This window comes from Hirundo rustica, chromosome 2 (genome assembly GCF_015227805.2).
Source record: "Hirundo rustica isolate bHirRus1 chromosome 2, bHirRus1.pri.v3, whole genome shotgun sequence".
NCBI lineage: Eukaryota > Metazoa > Chordata > Aves > Passeriformes > Hirundinidae > Hirundo > Hirundo rustica.
Window position 1 is genome coordinate 80,452,014 of NC_053451.1, and position 12,050 is coordinate 80,464,063.

Below are 12,050 nucleotides of genomic sequence, written 5' to 3' on the forward strand. Positions count from 1 at the left end.
TAGCCATCTGGCAACATTTGCTTATCAAATCTTTCTGCATGCCTCAAGGGACAGCTGTGGGCAGATCTAAGGCAGTAACAAATACACCAGATTAGGACCTTGGTCTTTTAAATTTTTTTCTATTTTAATGGAGAGTAGGGAGAAGGGGAATGTTCATCACGATACCTTACATACTCCATATAATTGCTACATCTTTTGCTAGCATATATGTTTCCTACACAAAAAACCTGTCTGTGCTTTCAAAATACTCAAAGAGCCAGCTTAGGTATAATTACAACTGTAATATTAAAATCAACTCTAAATATCTTAAATTGTTCATCACATCATAGCCAAACCTAACACCTGAGAATAGGGTGCTGACTTACTTGAGGAATACTTGTATGACTAACCAACCATGTGCTTGAATTCAAGCTTCAGAATCAAGCCAATAGCTGGCAATTTATGCTAGTTCACAGATTCTTGTATTTGCAAAACACGGTTGCAATTTTTTTTCCTCACCCTTCAAAAGATATAAATTCACTCAGAAGAAAACAATGTCAGGCTTAAGGGAAGAAAAGCAACCCAGCAGTGGATTTATGATTTTGTTGTTTGGAAGGCTGCTAACTCAAGCTCCCTACCTCCCTTTTTATTTTTATATGAGTACATAAGGAATTTCTGTCAGAACAATCAGTCAGAGAAACATTAAACACTATACTTGATGGAATACATCCAGGAAATAATCACACTGGAATCAGTTTATCTCCAAGAAATTGAAGTGTATGGGCTCCAGCTCTTAAGTAAAATACTTTCCTATGATTGAAATGAAGACACCACCAATTCAGAAGATAAATCTCTTTCTTTTCATCTATTCTGCTTCTGCATACCCGCTACTTATTAATACTGATGCTCAAACTCTGGAAAGAACACACTTTACAGATTAAGACAGCTCAATCCTTCACTTCCCAATTTAAAAATCTTGTCTGAACACACAAAAATTGATATATTACCTTATATTCTGTGAAAGCTAAATATAATTTTATTTCTGTTCATTTACGGATTCACTCAGGTTGGAAGGGACATCAGAAGGTTTATAGTCCAACCTCCTGCTCATATGAGAGTCAGCTCTGAGGTACAACCAGGTCACTCAGGGCTTTACCGTATTACATCTTGAAACCCTGCAAGAATGACGCTGCACAATCTCTATGGGCATGTCCTGTCCTGCTGCCCAAGGGTCCTACTGAGAAGGACATAGGATACACTCCTATAAAAGGAGGCCAGTTTTCCCATTTTTCTGTCTGTGGCCACTGCCTCAGAGACCAGCTCAGACTCCCTCAGTTCCCTCCCTGTAGACACCATGTTCCTGTGGTTAGGTCCTTTGAGCCATCTCTGCCCCAGGCTGAATAAGCCCCTCTTCCTCAGCCTGCCACAGCACTGACCAATCTGACCGCCCCCACTGCAGGCCGTCGCATAAGGCCTTGGTGGATTTCATGAATCCTCTTGTTTATCTACACCCTTCTGGATGGCAGCCCTACCCTCAAATATATTGAGGACTTCAGTTTGTTGATGCTGCCTTCCACCTCCTCCTCCAAGCTGGTTGGACATGACGACGTTAGTGAACAGGGCAGGACCCAGGACCGACCCCTGAAGTACTGCACTTGTAACTGACCTCCAGGTAGAGCACAACCACTGAACTTTAGCCTGGCTGTCTTCTTACCCATTTGACAGTCCTTATCTAATCTGGAATGTCCTAACTTGGACTGAAGAATATGGTGGCAGATGGTGCTGAAAGCTTTGCTTATGTCATAAATGCCATTCACTGTTTTTCCCTAGTCCAGCAATCCAATAAATTTATCACAAAAAGGCAGTCAGGTTTGTCAGACATGATTTATTCTTGGCAAATTAATGCTGGCTCCCAGTTACCTTCTACATGTGCCCAGAAATGTGCTCTTAAGAAGACTTTTCCTAAAACACCCACAGGGGTCACAGTGAGGCTGAAACTCTGTAATTGCCCAGACTGTCCTTTTCGCTGTTTACAGAGATGAGTGCAACATTTGCCTTTTCCACTCATTGAGAACCTATCCTGGTCTCACTGACTTTCAAAGATGATAGAAAGTGGCCTTGCAAATACATCAGTCAGGTCTCAAAGCAGCCTTGAATGCAGCCAGTCTGGTCCTGTTCTTATCCTGTGCTAAGATGCAAGAAGACATTGGGTCTATCAGCCTTATCCATGGCTCCTGTTAACTAAATCACCCAGCCTATTCACCACTGTGTCACATTTTCCTTGTCTAGCCTATTAGCAAATCCCTTAAATAGTATTTTTTCCTGCCTGAAAATGATGTACTACAAGACTTCACACATAACAAGGCTCACTTTAGGAAAGGTAGGTAGGGAGTTTTGTTCAAAGCCTAAGGGTCTTGAGATTTTATTTTAAAATAAAAGAGAGACTCCAGATATCAGTTTATTAATTAATTCTGTAATATAGTTTATATATATATATATATATGTAGCCTTAAACACTAAGCATGGGACTTGGGAAGTCTGTAACTCAAGACACGTAATTACATTTCAAGTAAACCCTTTCCTTCCTTATATGCCCAGACTGTGTCTGAATCCAAAGATTATTTCAACTAGTATAAATTTAATCTGTTAGAACAAATGTTGCATGTTACATTGCATATATCAATCTTCACTGCAATCAATAAACACCTGTATGGCAAAAGGGGAATATGAGACTATTCCTTAGTTGTCCTTTGGAAAAAGGGAGTTCATGCAAAGGAACAGTGCTAGCAGCTCTACTGACTGCTGTGAAAGGGACTCAATGACTCAACAGACAAATCCTTTACATGCACTTTTAAAAATTTCACTAAACAACTGTACACAAGCTGAAAAGGATAATGTTAAGAAATGAAAGATTCCTCAAGCAGACAGACTTAGATGCAGAGATCAAAGACAGTAAAATGGTAATCAGAGTTCAATGCTGCAAAATATTCAGTATTGTAAATACACATGAATGTCAGCAGCATTTTCAAGATATGAGGATGTCATAGCATCACCTCACACCCTGGAAAATAAATGTAGCAAATATTGATTTCAGCAAAACAGTTTGTAGAATAGTGTGATCTGTAAAACAAAAAAGTATTTCAAACAAACAAAGCATGGTACACATTCATTCAAAAATAAATTTTTGGCTGAGAATTTACAAAGATATGGGACAAATATGGAATACAAATTTTTCACAGCTGAGTAATACTCTGATCAACTATGTGCTTTGTAAACACCTGCCTGAATGTCAGGTCAGATGAATCAATCCCATCAGAGTTCCTTCTTCTTCAAATGCCGTTATTTTCCTCTTCTAGACAATGAGAAGCCTTCTTAGAGGTGACTCATGTACATGGTTGTATCTGAATTTTTATGAGAAACTTATTCTTTCCAGGACAATATTTTGTTTGACAAGATGTAGCTAAAGAACTCCATCTTGCAAATGCATGCCTATTCTCTGAGTACACAGTGGTCAGTATAAAAACACTTGGACAATGTACAACCACATTAATGCAAGGGCATGGCTTGAGTCAGCCTTGCTGAGGTATGCAGACCTTAGAAGAGCAGTGGGTGAAGCACTCAGAGAGACCTCCAGGACCAAAATAGCCCTGTTCCAAATCCAACTACCGGGTAAGGTCCTGAAGATCTGTTGGCTTCTTTTATTTAGATGGGTAAGGAAAGAAATCTAAGGGCTACATGACCACACACACACACAATATCAGAATCACCTGGTTTGTGCATTCCTGGACACCACTACATTAAGGGATTTTTGGTTGTTAGGTTTTTTAAATTATTATTATTATTACTACTTTGTGTTGAGAATTCAACTCTTAAATAAAGTACTATAAGAATAATTGCAGGTTTAGATAATTTGAAATCTTGAGGTAAAAAATTTAATGTTTTATCAACTAACAGCAAGAGGAAACAACCCAAAATCTAGTCCCTAAGAGGCTACAAAATACCCTTTTCAAAGATGTCACTCTGACTGAATTTTCAACAACCTTTTGGTCATACTTGGTAGGCACAGAAGGGCCACAAAACAGGTCTGACCCCTAGTCCTGCTCCTGAAGGATAGTGCTCTCCATATAGTTATTATTGGTAGAACTGTTTCACACAAAGTGCAAAAGAGCTGTTCCAGCACAGATCTCAATTCACTTTGGCCTGGGACTCAAGGAAAGGTGGGGCTGTGTTGGTGGAATAAAATGCCTGGCTGCCTCTCAATAATTCTTGATCATTGAGACAGGGATTCAATGTAGGTGTGAGAAATGCAAGAACTCTAAGTAGCCTGCTTCATTGTCCATCACAGAATTTGATTGTACCTGTGTGGTTGGATGATCTGGGAATTTTTTAAAACTTAAGGAAAAAGAGTGCCTTCTGGGTATCAAAGTTCCTATCAACACATAATCCTAAAAAGCTCTTTACCCTCCTCTTACTTGGGCACAGCTTTCCACAGTGCTGCTGCAAATCCAAGAGACCCTTCCGCTCCTGACAATTATTTGCTTACTTTTAGTCTCACAGAGATGTTTGCTTCATTCCTTCCTCAGCCTACCTATATTTCAACAATTCATCTTTGCACCTCACAAGAAGCACAAAAGTTCAGTAATGAGAGATTAAGCCTCAAAATCCTCTTCCTGAAAAACTTGAAAATAGATCAGTGAATTTAACTTTTCATACAGTGCTGTAAGTGACTGAAGAATCTCCTTAGTCCGCAAATTAAAAAACACAATTTTTTATACCTAATGAAGAGCCTACCAATTTGGAACAGAACCACTTATGTGCCCTGCTACCTGAAATTCTGCCCTTCAGAAGTTTTCAGCCACTGAAATAGTTTCTTTTCTGTCTCAAGCTAAGGCAATCATTTTTCCACTGGAATTAAAATTATATAACTACTGTGGGGCCTTTTTTTTTCTCATAACTTGACACCGAGAAGACAAGAAACAACTAGTGAATGAAAGTTTGATAAAGTTTATGGTTTCAACAGTAATAACAGCCATTCAATTGTTCTTACTGGACTAATATGTTTTAGTAAAACAAAAAATTTCAGAACATTTTAAATAAATATTCATTATTATTGGAATGTAGTAAATTCTGAGGATTTTCTTATCCAAATTTCAGGTATTGAAGAAGGGGCGAAAAAGCAATCCACTTTGCGTTTGTTGCAGAAATAATTAAACTGACACACATCTAATGAAATCAATTCTAAAAAAAAATAAGAGGTGCAGATTTTACAATGCTATACCTTCTGAATTATTTGGGACAGATTTGATAAGTATAGCATCATAATAAACCTCAAATCACTAAAACATTAATGTCCTCCCAACCTGTCAAAATGTTTATATCAGAATAAAAAAAATTTGTATTTTCTCTAGAGAATCTCTATTATAACAACTTTACTTCATGTTTCTCTCAAAATAAAGACTTTAAACATTATTATTCAATAAATTAATATAAAACCCAGAAACCTTCTCAGCTTGGTCTAATATGAAAATATTATTTGGCAACTAAAATTTGTACCTTTCTTAGGACATTCATTCTCCTACTAAGGGAACTGAGAGGTGAGACCTGAGAGCTCAAGGTTTCCTTGCAATTGGACCTTCCTATGGAGGTGTAATATCTGCACTATGCCAACCCCCATTAGTTACAGAGATACTCTAGAGGAGGAGCATGATTGAATTAGTTTCTTGAAATCTCAATCTAAAATGAAAATAAAGTAGAATCAAAAGTTAGTTTAGAAACTTTTCAAATTTCTGCCCCGCCACCACCCCCTCCACCCCCCTCCCCCGAAAGAGTTTGTTCAACATTGTATTTTAAATTGATTTCCTATTTTGGCAACTTCACAGAATACTAAATCAAGAAGTTTACCCAGTTTGACACCGTGAAAAACACTGGAATGGGAAAAGAGTCTTAGGGAATGATTTTCATGAAGAATTTAATCTTTCTTCACTTGTTCTTTATTTCATCTGACATTTCTCAAATTTACTATGGCTTTGTGTTCATCAGTGCTGTACTTACAAATCACGAAAATTTCCCTTTTCAGATTTTCACCTTGTCAAAAAAATAGAATTGTTGCACCAAAACCTTAGTAACCTGTTGTTCTATCCAGGTGAACAAAATTTAAGTATATATTATATGTCAGGTGAAACCAATCAGACAAAATCTATTACATTGTATTGTGTTCGTCTGTGACCAAAAATCCTGAGACTTTTGATAAAAATATAAAATTTACAGGAAAAACATTAAAAATGCAGGCTTGGGAAAGAAGAAAAAAGTAGTTATAGGGGAAGAAAAGGAACACAATTTTGTTTAATGCAATTATTAGGTGCACAGTAGGTGGAAACATCAGCCTGCAGCAATCCTAAACAAAACAGATATTCTATGCAGCTTTATGCCTCATCCTAAGAAAGAACTTGAATCTCCATACCAGCAAACACCCATGGGGTCACAAAAAGGAAAGGATAGCATTTTCAGTTTATTCCTGTCAGCTCCCTCTGCATATTGTTGCAACTGACACTTTTTAAAATATTAAACATCATGAAAGAAACAGAGCCTGAGATTTGAAAGAAAGAGGAATAAGTTGAGTCCACCAAGGAAGTGACAATCACTTTTCACCCCACCTGCCTTAATGAAGCTGGATACCCCAGAGAATAAGGGCATTACTCTTTACATATAATGTTAATATTAACAAAGATTTGACTTCCTACCGAATAAAAATCTGTAGGTTTAATAACTCCAATTGGAATAACAGTGTGTTCTTACGTCAATTCCCAGCTTCCTCCAATACTCAGTTTTAAAATCAATAGGATTTTTGTGGTTTTAATATTTAATATTTTCATCCAGGATTATCTCTTTTGAGATGCAAACTTACAGAACTAAAACATGCATTTTTCTCCTCACTCAGGAAAAAAAAAAAAAAAAAAAAAAAAAAAAAAAAAAAAAAAAGTGCAGCATCAAGCTGGAAGGCTTGCCTACAGAAGAGAGCTGATGAGGCTGAATTTACAGCTGTTTCAAGGAAACTCAAATGCCATATCATGAAGACACAGTTAACGCAGCCACCTTGTGGCACATCTCACCAGGATCAACTTCCAGAAGGCCTGGTGCAGAGGTATCCGTGCAGCAGCACAGCCTCCAGAAATGAAGGTCCATCCCCATTCTGCTGGGTGTTTCCAGCTGGGTGGATGAGGTGCCCTTGCTGGGCCACACTGGATTTTGTTTGAGCAAGCACAAGTTGTGTGCCCAGGTCAGGGGATGCTGGCAGGTGGGTTCGGCCATGCCAGCACACCGCCTTTTGCAGCAGTGTGATTTAGATCCATTTCAACTGCAGGAGAAATTACACCTTACTCCATTTTAGCATATTAGCACAGACAGTAATCTCTCTGTGTTACAGGCTCGGTACAACTTGCCCAAACCTGAGAATAAGTTTGTCTCTCTACAGATACTTTTGCAAGAGAAGCAAAGGGGTAGCAAAGTCAGGTCCAGACAAAAATTGGAGGGACTTCCCTGGAAATGTAAATGAATTAACTCTAGGTATGATTTGATGACAATACAAACTAACCTATGGTGGAGCTGCCACATACTTCATTCAGCCCTAAAGTGACATTCAGCCTTAAACTCACCTGAAAAAAACATGTTAGTGGAAAGCAGGGCTCCCCACAACTCCATCTAATGCTACTTGATGCAGCCCTGATAAGAAAGACCTGGGGGTGCTGGTTGACAAGAAACTCAACACGAGCTGGCAATGTGCATTTGCAGCCCAGGAAGTCAACTGTATCCAAAGAGCTGCCAACAGTCCAGGGAGGGGATTCTCCCTTGTGAGACCCCACACAGAATGCTGCACTCAGCTCTGGGGGACACAACATAAGAAGGACATGAACCTGCCAGAGCAAGTCCAGAGGAGGGCCATGAGGATGATCAGAGGGCTAGAATACTTCTGTTATGAACACAGGCTGAGATGATTGAGGTTATTCAGCCTTGAGAAGGCTCTGGGAGACCTTCCAGCAGCATTCCAGTACCTAAAGGGGGCCTACAATGGGCTGGAGGGGCACTTTTTACAAGGGCTTGTAGTGATACTACAAGGAAGATTGGCTTTGAATTGAAGAGAGTCAAGATTAGATAAAAGGAAGAGAAGTGAGGTGCTGGAACAGGTTGCCCAGAAAAGCTGTGGACACACCCCACCCCTGGAGGTGTTCATGGCCAGGTTGGACAAGGTTTTGAGCAACCTAGTAGAAGGTTTCCTGCCCATGGCAGGGGAGCTGCCACTGCATGATTGGTAAGGTCCCTTCCAACCCAAACGGTTCTATGATAATTCTATGGTTCTACCTTATTCCATCACTAATATTGCAGCTCCAGGATATTTGAAATAGGTAGCCAAATGACAGACCTTCACATGCTTCATTGCAGCATGAACACAAACCTCTTGGTCCTGCCCCACACCAATTTTATAACTCAGGTAACATTAACTGTGGTCTCTACAAGATCTATTGCGTACACTGGACTCTAGAGTTCTGGGCATATAAATGTGGACTAAAACCCGGGAAATTTTCCAAGCAGTAGAAGGAACCCAAAATCAGTAATTATTACTGCTGCTATGCAGCTTACTGCTTTGAAGGGTATGGCAGGAGGAAAAAAAGGCTTTGTTAAAATGCTAATGATCTACACTTAGTCCTGGTGTTTCTTTACAACCTCAATATTGTCTGCCTGTGTATGATTACCCATGAAATTCTTTCATTTATCTACCAAAACAGAATGCCCCACTAGAGATAAGAGACCAACTTCAGCCATAAATCCATTCAGAGCAGAGAAGTTTTGTTGTTGAAAATTAACCATTTCCTAGAAATTTAATTGTTTTGTACTCTGCAAGAACTCTTACACTCAGGTTAAGCTGATGAGTTGCATTTTGTGAACACAATGATAGTTATCCAGAAATTACTTCAATATATGACTTCTTCTAGGAAAATTAATTTACTAATTGTGGGTTATGTGTTTCTTTTTTCCCCCTCTCTACACCACAGGATTTCTGATCACAACAGCAGATAGCTGTTCCATCTGGGTTCTCACTAATTAGTGAAACGCCAGCTGATCCTATCATTCCCACCAAACTCCAGATGCAAAGTCTGACTGTCATCTTCTAAATTTTCTTCTAGTAGGGTCTCCTCAATTTAAAATTAACTCAAGCATTTTCATTACCATTTTTTTCTACTCCAACACATTAAAAACTATTAAAAGTGTAAGTAGGCTATAAAAGTGATAGATATGTAAAACTAATATATTTTATATTTTTGTACTTACTTCAGCTTTTACTTCAGCAGTGTAGCAAGAGTACAGTCCAGCTACACTGCTTTTAGCATTGCAATAAATTAAAACGTATTGGAATAATCAGCAGCATGCATTTGTAAGAAAACTATGACAGCTTTCATACCAATTATTCTCTAAGTATTTACAAGAGGAGATTTAGGTAAGCATGCCATTGAAGAGAACAAGCACTGGAACAAGCTGCCAAACACTCCACTCAGAGAAATCTTCTTCTTTTGATTTTGTATATGGTAACTATGGGGTTTTTTTCCATCCATATTATGTAAATATTCTTCTCATCCTCTTACACAATGCTACTTATTACATGTCTGTCTTTAGCTTTCTACAGTGACCATGACTATATCTGATTTTCAGAAAATAAATGGCATTTTAAAATTAAATTTATAAAAGATATCATTTATGTCAATGTCCTTCTTGTCATGAGGGACCCAAATCTGAACCTAGGATTTGAGGCACAGCCTCACTAGTGCTGGGCGTGGGAGAATGGATCACTGACCCAGTCCTGCTGGTCTCATTATTGCTGGCACAAGCACAAGTTATTGCAGACACCAGCAGGGAGAGGTTAAAAATCTTTGCTGGCATTTTCAAAATTTAGGAGCAAGATGGCTTTAACATGAGAAGAGAAGGAGGATGTTCCCTCCTGGGAATGAGCCCTATTTTTACTGTAGTAATAACTGAATGTGTCCCAAAAAGCAAGTCAGAAATTGGAAAAGCACAATTGCTTCACAGAAGAGGGATAATTTTGCACAGATCTCCTCCCAAGCATCCAGAGGCCAAGGTAGAAAGAGGGCAAGCAGAGGTGAACAACCACTCAGTCTTCTTTCAAATCCCCCTGAAATATCATGACAGCACTGTTGAAGAAAGGTGAATCAGCTCTGTGAAATGCAGCTTCTTCAAAAGTACTTATCTGCTATCTAGTAAAAACGTGCTCTGAGAGCAAGCTGGAGGCCCTCTTGATGTCTTTATATGAAAACATTCCCTTAAAAGTAGACAATTTTACCTTGCCTACTACTAATAATTACCTGTTGACCTCAGTGGCTGTTTTTAACTCCTTGCCTTGAGCTTTGAACACATATAAAGCTGGCTGGAAATTAAAGAAAAAGAAAGAAAAAGAAAGAAAAAGAAAGAAAAAGAAAGAAAAAGAAAGAAAAAGAAAGAAAAGGAAAGAAAAAGCCTGTTTCCTTTGTGCATTAACTTCCTGGTTAATGCATGTTCATTCTGCCTGATTTTGAAAAAAATACGTTAAAATTTACATTTGTAAATGGGAAGAATTTTTAATATATTTTTATTATTTATATTAATGGTATATATTTATATTTATATTTATATTTATATTTATATTTATATTTATATTTATATTTATATTTATATTTATATTTATATTTATATTTGAAGGGGGACGTCACCACATGCTATATATAAGTCTGTTTATAATAAGACAGAGGAAATAATTTATCAACTGAAAATAGCTTATGCAGACAAACTTACAGCCCCGAGAATACAGCAGTGAAATTGAAAAATATCTCCCATTCTATTTTTTCTGAAGCATAACAAATATTGTCTATTTATCTTTTCTGGGAAAAGAATTAAAGAAACAATAAACTATTTTTAAAGTCATTAGATAGTGCAACAACACATTAATGCTACTATAACACTATACACCAGGATTGTTTATTCCTGGATGTTGAAAACTTATGAATGTTAAGAAGTAGTTGATGTTTCCTGGGGGAAAGTCTTTTCTTTCAAGTTTTCAGGGTGTATTCTGTTCTGACCCTTAGCAATTATTTTGTCACCTTGAAAGTATGAAAGGAAAGCCTTCTAAATTTTGGCTGTTGAAACCTGGGGTAATTAGTGAAAAGAAAGTTCACAGTATGCTTGTCCTGTCTCCAGCAATTGCTACAGTTGACCATAAGAGACATGATACTGTGCAAGATGACACATTGCATAGATTTGGCTTGCTACCAAATCTCTCCAAGTATGCCTTTCACTCCCAAAAAACACCCAAAAGTGAAAACATGGATCTGAACTTCCCTCCTAATAAATGTTGCAAGCCATAAGTATGATACATTATTGAAGCCAAAAAGTCACTTTTCTTTAAATCAGAAGAAATATTCTGAAGTGTAATTTAGAAAAAAGTTTAAAAAGTAAATTCTCAAAACAAGCTGAAATTAGAAGATAAAAACATGACCACCAAGTTTAAAAATAATGTTGTGAGACCAGCTTTATAATTCAATCTGTATACACACACAGAAAAAATTTCCTGCTGGCTAGCCTCTAAATTTCCTCCAGAATTTATGGTTCAGACTTACTCTCATGGTAATGAGTTATAAATCTTTAATTAAAATGAAGGCTTATGAGTCTTTTAATTTTATTGGAGGACATATGGATCTTCCACTCAACTAAATTTATTGCTGAGTCTTAGTATTTTTTTCTCAGCAGTACAATATTATTACTTTCTAATTGTTCAAGATTTTTCACTTTGACACTGATTTACAGCACTTGTTAATAAGAGTACTGCTTCTATTTCCTGGAACCAATATAATAATTCAGGGGTGACCTGGCTCCATAAGGTTCCTTTGGTGATGAGGCTGCACATGCATATTTGAATCATCCATTTCCAGAAATTAATCTCTCCCACTGGTCATCCTATTTGGACCAATGTAAATGCTAATCTCCCTGAACAAGGATTTTCAGGTTTCTTGCAGTTAAGAAATATCTGTTTC

The 12,050-nt window shown here is 37.7% G+C and overlaps 1 protein-coding gene across 3 annotated transcripts in view; it reads right to left on the minus strand.

The window, feature by feature from the left end:
• The window catches only part of FGF14 (fibroblast growth factor 14), a 395,796-nt gene that overhangs the window by 259,260 nt on the left and 124,486 nt on the right, over window positions 1-12,050 (minus strand). The gene's annotated exons all lie outside the window — the stretch shown is intronic.